The following is a 13,624-nucleotide window of genomic DNA, read 5'->3' as shown; positions in this document are numbered from 1 at the left end:
CATCATCCAAGCTTTGATTACTGGTCTGTACTTCCACCTTTGGTCCCTGTGATCTATTCTCTATATGCAGCCAGAGTGCCCTTGAAAACCAGAGATCACACCACTGTCCTGCTCAACCCTCCTGTGTCTCTCCACCTCACACAGTAAAAGCTGGACTCAATGGCCTGGACCATCTTCCTCTCCATTAACCTTTGACCTCACCTCCTTCCTTTCAGTCACACAGGTCTAACTGTCCTCCATCACTTTAGGTGCACTCCAACCTGGAATGAATGACCAGGCCTAGCCCCGCCAGGTCTTTGCATGATTCCCTTGGTTTACTTAAACGTCACCTTCTCTGGGAACCTATCTAAAACAACCTTCCCCATCACTTTCTATTCCCTTATATTTTTCTTTGTATTATTTTTCACTGCCTAATAAATAGTGCCTATGCATATACAGTATACATACATTATATGTGTACGTTTATGTAGCATATATATTTGTCATCTGCCTCCCTAAATTAGACCATGACTCCATGCTAGACAGCACAAGAGATAAGTGTAGATAGCAGCTGTCCCTCCTTTGTGGCGCCTCCATGGCACGTGGCACAGATCTAGCACGTGGTAGGCCATTCAATAAATATTAAATGAAAGAATGAATCTGGGACTTCCCTGGTGGTCCAGTGAGTAAGACTCCGTGCTCCCAATGCAGGGGGCCCGGGTTCAATCCCTGGTCAGGGAACTAGACCCCACATGCATGCTGCAGCTAAGAGTCCGCACGCTGCAACGAAGAAGCCTGCATGCTGTGATCCCGCAACTAAAGATCCTGCATGCTGCAACAAAGATCCAGTGTGCCGCAACTAAGATCCGGCAAAATAAATAAATATTAAAAAAAAAAAAGTGAATCAGACACTTGCCTTGTGGCAGGACTGCTAAGGTACTTGACTGGCACACCTTTTTTTAAACTTTATTCTTTTTTTTTCTTTTTGGCTACGTTGGGTTTTTGTTGCTGCGTGTGGGCTTTCTCTAGTTGCGGCGCACGGGCTTCTCACTGCAGTGTCTTCTCTTGTGGAGCACAGGCTCTAGGTACACGGGCTTCAGCAGTTGTGGCACGCAGGCTCTAGAGTGCAGTCTCAGTAATTGTGGCACATGGGCTTAGTTGCTCTGTGGCATGTGGGATCTTCCCAGACCAGGGCTCGAACCCGTGTCCCCTGCATTGGCAGGCGGATTCTTAACCACCGTGCCGCCAGCGAAGCCCTTGACTGGCACACTTTGTTACTCATCACAACAGCCTTGTGACGTAACTAGCATGATTCTCACTCTTATTGCGCAGATGAGGAGATTTAGTCTCTATATGAGACAGAATCAGGTCAAAAACTGACTTATTTGACTCCTTTTCTCTCTCCAACTTAACTGCCTTTTACCAGAACAAGAAGTGTTTTTTAGTTCTTTGTATCCCCTGCAGTTTCTAAAGCTGTTCCTTGCACATAGTAGGTGCTCAAAGAGGCAAAACTGACTAAATGATTCCTTGAACCAACACTCAACCTGGTAACCTGAAGACATATTGAGTCCACAAAATGTTTCTTAAAGAAAATGCATTGACATGATTCATTCCATAAATATTTATTGAGTATCTACCCTGTGTCAGGCTCTGTTCTAGGTGCTGAGGATACAATAGTGAAAAAAACAAAATTCTTGCCTACATGGGACATGACATTGCTAGTGGAGAGAGAAACAATAAAAAATAATATACTGTAGTATGTTATTTAATAAGTGCAATGGAGAAAACTAAAGTGAGGAAAAGGAATAGAAACGGAAAAGATATGTAAATGTAAAGGTGGACATTTGAGTACAGAGCTGAACGAGATCAGGGACTGAGTGGTGTATCAGTGGGAAATGAATGTTCCAGGCCAGTGCAAAGGCTTTGAAGCAAAAACCTGCTTGTTGGGTTTTGTGTTTGGAGCATAGAAAGGAGGTCACTGTGGCTTCTTATGGAAAACTGGAAGATCTGATTATAGTAGACCCATTTTCCTGCCTGATAATTAGCTGTGGCTGAATAACATTTTATGCATATATGTATTAATATGTATGCATGTGTGTGTTTTTAGGCAGGTCATGTGCTTTCTAGTTCCCCACAATGGTGTATTTCCCTCTTTTAATATACCAGCCCCTGTAAAATGGCTAACATTTATTGAGCCCTGACTGTGTGTTAATTACAGTTCTTCATATGTAATAAAACATTATTCTTCCAACAACCATATGAGGCAGATTGTATTATTAACCTCATTTGACAGTTGAAGGAACAGTCAGAGAGATAAAATGACTCGTCTAAAGTCACACAGTCAGTACGTAATAGAGCCAGGACTCGAACCCTGTCAGTCTGGCTCTTGAGTTTGTAACCCTTGGCTTAATTGCAGCCTCTTATTGAAATGCAGTCTGACTGATACAGGAGGGAGCCAATTTCTGGTTCTGAAAAGTTCAAATGCTTTTATTTATTTATTTGTTATTTTATTTATTTACGTTTTGGTTGCATTGGGTCTTCGTTGCTGCCCGTGGGCTTTCTCTAGTTGTGGCAAGAGGGGGCTACTCTTCGTTGCGGTGCGCGGGCTTCTCATTGCAGTGGCTTCTCTCGTTGCAGAGCACAGGATCTAGGTGCACAGGCTTCAGCAGTTGTGGCACATGGGTTTAGTTGCTCCGTGGCAGGTGGGATCTTCCCCGACCAGGGATCGAACGTGTGTCCCCTGCACTGGCAGGCGGATTCTCAACCACTGGGCCACCAGGGAAGTCCAGTTCAATGCTTTTGACTTCCTTGTTGGTGAGACACCTCTGAGGTCAGAAGTGGCCCCAAATGCCTACCAGCCAGGGGTCAGAGAAGTTCCCTAGAGAGCTCCCACCCACCTTGAGTCTCTAGGCTTTGCTATCACTGCTTCCCTGAACCCAAAAGGCAATGATACGCCTCAGATACTCAAATTCTTTGCACCTTGTCTCCCCAGCTTTAGTCCCACAAAACATTTGATGCTTCAGACTCATTCTACTTCTTTTTCCTCTTACCTGAGGGATCTTGGGCACATTCTTTACCGCTATCAGCCTCAGTTTCTTCATTTGTGAAATGGGGTTCATAACAATGCCTGCTTCAGAGAGTTGACGCCTTCAGTAAAATCAGGTCTAGCACCTAGACCAGGACTGGCACATTATAGGGACACAATTCATATCTAGTGAATAAACAGATCTTCCTGCCACATTGAGATGGGAGAAAATCTGTGCTGGGGAGATGTAAGAAGTGTGCTCATTGAGTGCTTACCATGTGCCATATTGTGTTATTTCATTAATCCATACCCCACCCTTGTTCATTACTATCCCATTTTACCCCTTCCAGAACTTGCAGCTCCAGCCTGTGTCTGCAGGGGGAGCTGTGGACACACGTTTCTCCAGCCTGCGCGAGATGCTTCCACTTTCCGGCTAGGAAGAAGGAAGATGGCCCGCGGGGGAGTTTTCATGATTAGGCCAGATTTTCAGATCCTGCAGCCAGCACTTTGGGGGTTGGCTGTCGCAGGGGAGCCTGAGAAAGGGCGAATTCCCCGGGCCTGAATCATGGGCTGCTGATCGTTCGACCACCACTCACAGTGTAAGAAACCAACCAAAAACAAATTTACCCACGATCCCTTCATCTAACATATCAGTAATCAGTTTTCACTTTTCCATGTTCCATTCTGTTCTCGTTGTAGTGGGGCAGCTACTACCAACATGGTTGGAGCTTCCAATTTTTAAAGAAAGCCAGAAAGCCTTAAAATGTTGGCAACTGATTCCAATTTTATAAACTGTGAAGACTGAACAATGCACACGTGTGAGCCTCATATAGCCCAGAGGCCACCAGTGTAAGACCTCTGGAGTTTGAGCTGTGACCCTTTCAGTACCACCCTTGTCATTCCTGGTGCAGGTAAAACACAACATGATGCCAAGTTATTATACATTTGAATTTCAGATAATTTTAACCATGTCCCAAATATTGCATGGAACATACTTACACTAAAAAATCGTTATTTATCTGAAATTCAAATGTAACTGGGTGTTCTGTATTTTTATTTGCTAGATCTGACAACCTCATTCCAGGGAGCATCTGGCTTGGGATGATGCATCTGTTCTTTAAGATGAAGCCTTGATGGACCTCATTCCTTCTGAGTAACTTGTATCTCTGCCAACTTGAACTTTCCTCTCAGATTATTTGGCGGGGGTGGGGGGGGGTGCGGAATTGGGGTTTATGAAATTTCCCGATAGTTTACAATTTGGCTTCAATGCCTGAATGGGTAGAATTGGCAGGTCCTATGGTCTCCTGGGCAGGTCCCCTGATCAGTTTCTCCCAAGGTCCCAATGTTGATTAATTGCAGGTTTGTTTAGAAGGCAACTGTCTTTTCCTTTATCTGTTAGTCATGGCAGAAACAGACCATCTTGGGCTTATTTATATCTGTGGCTTTTTTGAAAGGAGAGAAAAGGAGAAATCTGGATCCTTTCACTTGGCAGGCCCATTTAAACAAATGGTCCTTTTGCTAAAACAGACTGGCGCCACAGGGCCACAGTTTGCAGGTGGGAGGGTTTGGGATGGGGGTGGTCCTGGTGGGTGAGAGCATTTTTTTCTTTTTTCTTTTTTTTTTGCTCCAGTGTTAAAATGGTGGCATGTGCAAACTAGGACTTTGTCATCACTTTTGGCTCTGCCCAGGTTGACCTGGTGTTTTTACAGCTAGAGGAGCTACCTGCTGAGAATGGTGGTATTCATCATAGTAAATGCTAGGCTGACTCAAATATTTCACTGTCCCACTGTATGGTCAAGTCCAAACATTCCTCTCTAAGCTCCATTTCTCCCTTCTTGAATCATAATAGTAACAGCACACTAACTGCAATGCCATTTATTGAAATTTCTTACCAGCCTCTAATCTAGGGTACTTTACATTTTAAAATAATTTATTCCTCACCTCAACTCTGCAAGGGCAGTGATATTATCATCCTGACTTTACAGATGAGGAAACTGAGGTTTAGAAAGGGGAAGTGACTTACCTAAGTCACACAGTTAGTAAATGGCTCTACCAATGTCTTTCCTTGTCCATCCAGGTCCCCTCCTTACCCTAGTCCACCTTGCTTACTGCTCCTAGAGCAGGGACACATCAGTGTCAGTTCTAAGCCCTGTGGTGGGAGCATCAGCAGGAGATGGAGGTGGGGTTGGGGAGTGAGGAAGACCTATGCATCCCCCTGGCCGGCCCCTGTGGGGATGCCTCTCCAGATGTCCTTCTACCTGACCCTCCTTCTGGGCTCTGATGCTCCTCCCCTGGCCCCTTCAGATGTAGGGGTATCCCCTCTGCTTCCAGCTCCAAGGTTTTGCACTAGCTCCTGTGGTTTCCTTATATTCTGTGAGCACCACTGTATTCTTCTTGAATTATACTCTGCTTAGAGTTATTCTATTTCCAGTGGGCCAGGACTGGTAGAGAAGCAGAACTGGGATTCGAACCCAAAGACTCCAGAATAACCTCTTTGCTAATGGCGTCCGAGAACTGCTTGCTCCTGCCAGCCACGGTGTTTTCATTCTGGCTTGGACCATGATCTACTCTCATTTCTATTCTTTTCTCCAACAATTACAGGAAATGTTGCTAAGTGCATTCTCTGTGCCTGCTAGTATATGGACTCTATTAAAAACAAATCAAAAACAATGCTAGCTTGATGTAACTTGTTCTTAGGAACAATCTCCTAGTGAAGTCTTGCACACCCGCCCTCACCCTACCCCCAAGTTCTTAATGAGAATCATTTTGAGAAGCATTTCCTGGGACTTCCCTGGTGGCACAGTGGTTAAGAATCCTCCTGCCAACGCAGGGGACACAGGTTCAAGCCCTGGTCTGGGAAGATCCCACATGCCGCAGAGCAACTAAGCCCGTGAGCCACAACTACTGAGCCCGCATGCCACAACTACTGAAGCCTGCGTGCCTAGAGCCCATGCTCTACAACAAGAGAAGCCAGTGCAATGAGAAGCCCACGCACCGCAACAAAGAGTAGCCCCCGCTCGCTGCAACTAGAGAAAGCCTGCATGCAGCAACGAAGACCCAGCCAGCCAAAAATAAATAAATAAATAAATTTTTTAAAAGGGTAAAGAATTCGAATAGACATTTCTCCAAAGAAGATATATGAATGGCCAACAAGGACATGAAGTGATACTCCGCATCACGAATCATTTGGGCAATGCAAATCAAAACCACAATGAGATATCACATCACACACACGAGGATGTCTACTATACAAAAAAAGCAGAAAATAACAAGTGTTGGTGAGGATATGGAGAAATTGGAACCCTTGCAAACTGTTGGTAGGAAGGTTTAGCTGCTTTAGAAAATGGTATGGTGGTTCCTCAAAAAAATAAAAATATGACATATGATCCAGCAATTCCACTTCTGGGTATATACTTCAAAGAATTGAAAGAAGGGTCTCAAAGAGATAGCTATACACCCATGTTCACAGCAACATTTTCACAATAGCCAAAAGGTGGAAGCAATCTAAATGTCCATCGACAGATGAATGGATTTTTAAAATGTGGTATATATATACAACAGAATATTACTCAACTTTAACAAGGAAATTCTGGCAATGCTACAACATGGATGAACTTTGAAGACAGTATCCTTGAAATAAACCAGTTATGAAAAGGCAAAAAAAATGTATGATTTCACTTATATGAGGTACCTACAGTAGTCAAACGTAGAAACAGAAAATAGAAGGGTGGTTGACAGGGACTGGGGAGAGGGGACAATCGGGAGTTATTTATTGGGTACAGAGTGTTAGTTTTGTAAGATGAGAAAGTTCTGGAGATTGGTTGCACAATTTAACACTACTGAATTGTACACTTAAAAATGGCTAAGATGGTACATTTTATGTTATGTGTATTTTACCACAATTAGAAAAAAAATGTTCAAGGGCAACAATAAACTCTGGTAATATGGAAGGAGCAGTGTCTGCCACGGTGTTAACATAAAAGGTAACTTTCCATGACCCACATAGGTGTAAAATAATTCCACCCAAATAATTCATCTTAGAGCTGGTCCCCTCTGGTTTTTACTGTGTGGATTTACTAGCTTATGACCCTTACGGAAAAAAGTATTTGCATCACAGCTTATAGTCATTGGCTGTCAGAGATGTAAGAGCTGTTGGAAAAGGGCCCTCCCTCAACCCTGTCCCCATTATATAGATGAGGAAACTAAGTCCCAAAGAGAGAGCTTGCTTTGTTCAAGGACATAATGAGTTTCTCCTGACATCTGGCCCAGGGTCCTTTCTCAGTGAGGAATAATGAACTCTCCTCTGGCAATGCTGGTGATGGACATATCATTAGAATATGAACTTCTGCTGGCAATGGACTTATCATTAGAATATGTCATTTTCTGGAACTTCCCTGGCGGTCCAGTGGTTAAGACTTCACCTTCCAGTGCAGGGGGTGCAGGTTTGATCCCTAGTCAGAGAGCTAAGATCCCACATGCCTCTGGGCCAAAAAACCAAACCAAAAAACAAAAGCAATATTGTAACAAATTCAATAAAGACTTGAAAAATGGTCCACATCAAAACAAAAAAAAATTAGAATATGTCATTTTTGAAGAAACCTTCCATTTAAAAGACAGTCTCAGGGACTTCTCTGGTGGTCCAGTGGTTAAGACTGTGCTTCCAATGCAGGGGGCGCAGGTTGGATCCCTGGTCAGGGAACTAAGACCCCACATGCTGTGCGGCGTGGCTAAAAAGTTAAAAAATAAAAATAAAAGCCTCTAGCAGGGCTTCCCTGGTGGCGCAGTGGTTGAGAGTCCGCCTGCCAATGCAGGGGACGCCGGTTCGTGCCCTGGTCCGGGAAGATCCCACATGCCGCGGAGCAGCTGGGCCCGTGAGCCACGGCCGCTGAGCCTGCGCGTCCGGAGCCTGTGCTCCGCAACGGGAGAGGCCACAGCAGTGAGAGGCCCGCGTACCGCAAAAAAAAAAAAAAAAAAAAAATGCAGAAGAGGGACTTCCCTGGCTGTCCAGTGGTAAAGAATCTGCGTTGCAATACAGGAGACACGGATTCGCTCCCTGGTCAGGAACTAAGATCCCACATGCTGCGAGGCAACTAAGCCTACGTGCGGCAACTACTGAGCCCACACACCTCAAACTACAGAGCCCATGTGCTCTGGAGCCCGCGTGCCACAACTAGAGAGAGAAAACTCACACGCCACAACTAGATAGAAGCCCGTGCGCTACAGCGAAGAACCCACGTGCTGTGATGAAGATCCCATGTGCCGCCACTAAGACCCGACACAGCCAAAAATAAACAAACAAAACCCCAAAACGCTTTAAAACAAATAGAAGACCCAAGTAGATATTTCTCCAAAGAAGACATACAGATGGCCAAAAGGCACATGAAAAGATGCTCAACATCACTAATTACTAGAGAAATGCAAATCAAAACTACAATGAGTACCACCTCACACTGGTCAGAATGGCCATCATTAAAAAGTCTACAAATAACAAATGCTGGAGAGGGTGTGGAGAAAAGGGGACCCTCCTATACTGTTGGTGGGAATGTAAGTTGGTGCAGCCACTATGGAAAAGAGTATGGAGGTTCCTCAAAAAACTAGAGTTGCCATACAATCCAGCAATCCCACTCCTGGGCATATATCCAGACAAAACTATAATCCAAAAAGATACATGCACCCCTATGTTCATAGCAGCACTATGCACAAAACCAAGACATGGACTTTTAGGTTGTTTCCATCAACAGATGAATGGATAAAGAAGATGTGGTACCTATATACAATGATATACTATGCTGCCATAAAAAAGAATGAAATAATGCCATTTGCAGCCACATGGATAGACTTAGAGATTAACATGCTAAGTGAGGTAAGTCAGAAAGAGAAAGACAAGTACCATTTGATATTGCTTATATGTGGAATCTAAAATATGACACAAATGAACCTATCTACAAGAGAGAAACAGACTCACAGACATGGAGAACAGACTTGTGGTTGCCAAGAGGGAGGGGGTGGAGGAGGGATGGGTTAGGAGTTTGGGGTTAGAAGATGTAAACTATTATATACAGAATGGATAAATGAGGTCCTACTGTATAGGACAGGGAGCTATATTCAATATCCTGTGATAAACCATAATGATCCCACACGCCGCAGAGCAACTAAGCCTGTAAGCCACACTACCGAGCCTACGCTCTAGAGCCCGTGAGCCACAACTACTGAGCCCGTGTGCCACAACTACTGAAGCCTGCACGCCTAGAGCCCGTGCTCCACAACAAGAGAAGCCACCACAATGAGAAGCCCACACACTGCAACGAAGAGTAGCCCCTGCTCACTGCAACTAGAGAAAGCCCACGTGCAGCAACGAAGACCCAATGCAGCCAAAAATAAATAATAAAAGATAAATAAATTTAGGGGTTTCCCTGGTGGCACAGTGGTTAAGAATCTGCCTGCCAATGCAGGGGACACGGGTAGGAGCCCTGGCCCGGGAAGAGGGAGCCCACATGCAGCAATAAAGACCCAAGGCAGCCAAAAATAAAGAAATAAATTTATTTTAAAAACTTTTATAAAAACCAAAATAAAACAAAAAAGCCACTTATCATACCTGGACTCATGTTAAGGTGGAGTAAAAATGGAAAACTCCAGACATTATAAACACTTGTGTTTCATTTGCTCTGGAGGAATTTTCCTCACCTCTAACTAATGGGCCTCCAATTTCTCACTCTCTCTGCCAGAGAGGGAAATTGAGCTGGAAAGTTAATCATCCAGAGAGGGTCATGCACCTGGCTCCACCCTAAACTTCATCATTTACCAGTGGAGCCAGCTAGACATTTGGCAGGAAATGGTGAAAATAACATTTTCCTGGTGTCTGAGGGTGCCATATGCATTTTGGCTTGGGTGGTATCCAAAAGCAGCTGGGAAAATTCCAGTTTTATCAGTCATCCATCTGTTTACTCTGGGTGTGGCTAGCCATACAGGAAGTCACACAGATGCATATTGCCCACTGAGTTAGCTCTGTCCTCAAAAAACATCATTTAAGATCTAACCACATGCGAAGGGCGAGAGGAAGGCAGCTTGAGGAAGTGGCTAGATCACTATATTGGACATCAGGGTTCAAGGCCCAGCTTAGGCACTGACTCGGCCACCGTCATTTATAACAATTTACCAGTTTTCTACGAAGTGGCAAGTACTTTCTAGCTCTGTGACTTTAGGCAAGTGACTTCACACCTCTGAGCCTTGTCCAACCTCTGCAAAAGTCATTAATAATATTTATTTGTGGGCTTCCCTGGTGGCGCAGTGGTTGAGAGTCCGCCTGCCGATGCAGGAGACACGGGTTCGTGCCCTGGTCCGGGAAGATCCCACATGCCGCGGAGCAACTAAGCCCGTGAGCCATGGCCGCTGGGCCTGCGCGTCCAGAGCCTGTGCTCCGCAACGGGAGAGGCCACAACAGTGAGAGGCCCGCATACCGCAAAATAAATAAATAAATAAATAAATAAATAAATAAATAATAATAATATTTATTTGTGGTAGAGACTATTGGTTCCTACCCAACAGCTATTTCCTTGACCTGTGTCCTTGCTGGCTCGAGTCTCCCCCTCTAGAGGCAGATGAAGCCAGCCACTCACCTTCCAACCCTCCTTTGCATTAAGGCACGCAGCTTAGTTCTGACCAATGAGATGCAAGGAAAACTTGGCCAGGGAGTTTCTAGATGCAGTGCCCATGGCATCTTTTCATATGATTATTAATAATCATGAAACAGAGTCTCCCTAAAACCAAGTTCCCTCACTGAGTTTATGATTAATCTCTCTCTCCAAAACTTTATTCCCTTTCTTGTCCCCTCTGACCTCAATCCTCTGCTAACCAAACACTCATCAACCAGAGTCAGGTGACTACAATTGCTGTTGTCAATAATATTGTTAACGTACTAAAATCGCTGTTATAGATATGTCATCATTAACGTACAAACTCAGGTTGTTTCTTCAGGGCAAGGTGAGTTAACCGACCCCCAAGCCATGGACCACCTGGCCAGAGAATCATAAACCAGAGACATTCTGACTCTAGAAACTAGGATTAAGAAGTGTCACAAGATAATGATTAATCTCAACCTCTTTGTTCTTCCCCTTTAAAAAAAAAAAAACCTAATCAAAGACCAAGTTGGAGTCATCTGAGGCTTGTCTCCCACTCCCTTGCTTGGCGCCCTGCTTTGCTGCAAACATCAGCTGTCAAGAGTTTGGCTTTCTGCGCCAAGGGCACAGGAGCCCTTGTGTGGTTGCAATAACATGATTTCATGCAGCTATTGGGTGGGGCAGGCAGCCCACCGAAAGGCCCAGAAAATTCAAAGCGTACGTGCTGCTGTGTAGGCTAGAGCAGTGCTTCTCAGGCCTTACTGTGGGGGTAATGTGCATTGTTCAAATGCAGATTCTGCGCTGGGGCCCGAGGTTCTGAATTTCTAGTGATAAAGTGAATTTGTATATCAGGACCCACAAAGTGAAGGCTGCTTCAGTGGCCTGGCTCACGTCACAGATCCAAACCTAAGTCTGCCTGCACTTGTGGGAAACACCTGTCAAGGAATCCTGTACACCAACCACAATCCTCCAACTTCACGAGCTGACCTTAACCCCAGAAAGCAGGACCTTCTAGCCCATCATGCCTTGTTTTGTATTTTTTTAAAATATTATTTATTTGTGGCTGTGTTGGGTCTTCGTTGCTGCACACACACGGCGAGCGGGGGCTACTCTTCGTTGCGGTGCGCGGGCTTCTCACTGCGGTGGCTTCTCTTGTTGCGGAGCACGGGCTCTAGGCACGCGGGCTTCAGTAGTTGTGGCTCGCAGGCTCTAGAGCGCAGGCTCAGTAATTGTGGCTCATGGACTTAGTTGCTCTGCAGCATGTGGGACCTTCCCGGACCAGAGCTCGAACCCGTGTCCCCTGCATTGGCAGGCGGATTCTTAACCACTGCGCCACCAGGGAGGTCCCCCTTGTTTTGTATTGCCTCCCCTAATGCTCTATAAAACTTGCTCTTGCCCCAAACCCCTCAGGAACAGTGTCCCATTGCTCGGGAGGTGCTGTACTCCCCCACTCCATGCATTGTTTGCCCTTCAACAGAGACATCGAACACGTTACTAAATTGTTTTAGTTTTGTCATTCGATACAAGCAAGATTTCGGGAGAGACCGATGCCGCCGGTTCTAGGACCACACTTTGAAAAGCAGGGTGTTGCATACCTTTGTACACAAATAAGAGAGAAGCCAATTATATGTGACAAATAAAAAGGAAAGAAGTTCCCAAGGAGGCAGTTCAGGGTTGGTTGATCCAGCAGTTCAACAAGTCCTTTAAGGACTCCGGCTCTCTCCCCTTTTCCTGTCCCCCATCCTGGGTGGTTGGCGTTTAGTCTTCAGGCTTGTTGCCTCAAGGTCATGAGACAGCTCCAGGGGACACCCACACACTACTGAACTTTCAAGGGAAGAGGAGAGCATCCCCTCCTGTGCATTTCCCACTATCAGTGGGAAAGTCTTTCCCAGAGCCCCCTGCCCCTCGAGGGATACTGATATGCACAGCCCAAGGGTACCAGTTTAACAGACTTTACCGGAATGCTGCCTCAGCTCGCAGCAGTCTTCTCACATCTCCGTGGCCAGAGGAGCATCCTGCAGTCGAGGCTAAACCGTCATTGGCAGGGAGATAGAATGACTGTGATTGGCTTAGACCGCTAGTTCTTAAAGGAAGGTTCTCAGACCAGCTGGATCAGCATCACCTGGGAAACCTGTTAGATATGCAAATTCTTGGGTTCTACCCCAGGCCTACCGAATTAGAAAGGCTAGGGATGAGGCCCAGCGATGGTTTCCCAAGGTCTCCCAGTGATTCTGATCCACACTGGGTTGAGCCTGGGCTACACATTGGAATCATCAGGGCAACTCTTAAAACTACCACTGGATAGAAATCAGAATGGTGGTTACCTCTGGAAGTGGGCTGGGGTATAGACCTTCAAGAAGTGTGACCAACTTGTCCCATTTTGCCCTGGACATTCTTTGTTTTAGTACTGAAAGTCCTACATCCCAGAAAAAACCCCCAGTCTTGGACAAATCAGGACAGTGTGTCATCCTACCTTGAAGGGGCAAGAGGGAACTTTCTGGACATGTTCTCTGTCATTATCTGGGTGGTGGCTACATGGGTGTACATGTGTGTAAAAATACCAATCTATCCATTTAAGGTTAGTGCACTTAACTCTACTAAATGTAAAAAATACTGATGTCTAAATTGTATTCCAGATCAACTGAATCAAAATCTCAACTGAGAATCTCAGGTACTGGTACTGGGAAAACTCTCTCCAGGGCTTCTAATGTTCAGCTAGGTTTGACAACTAATGTGTTCAAATCACCTGAGATCTTGCTAAAAAAAAAAAAAAAAAAAATGAAGATTCTGGGGACTTCCCTGGTGGTACAGTGGATAAAACTCCACGCTCCCAATGCAAGGGGCCCGGGTTTGACCCCTGGTCAGGGAACTAGATCTCACATGCCTGCCGCAACTAAGAGTTTGCATGCCACAACTAAGGAGCCCACGTGCTACAACCAAGACCCCAAACAGCCAAATAAATAAATAAATATAAATAAGATTCTGGGTCCGTAAGTCTGGGATG

This window comes from Kogia breviceps, chromosome 14 (assembly GCF_026419965.1).
Source record: "Kogia breviceps isolate mKogBre1 chromosome 14, mKogBre1 haplotype 1, whole genome shotgun sequence".
NCBI lineage: Eukaryota > Metazoa > Chordata > Mammalia > Artiodactyla > Physeteridae > Kogia > Kogia breviceps.
Note: the sequence above shows the minus strand (reverse complement) of the source record.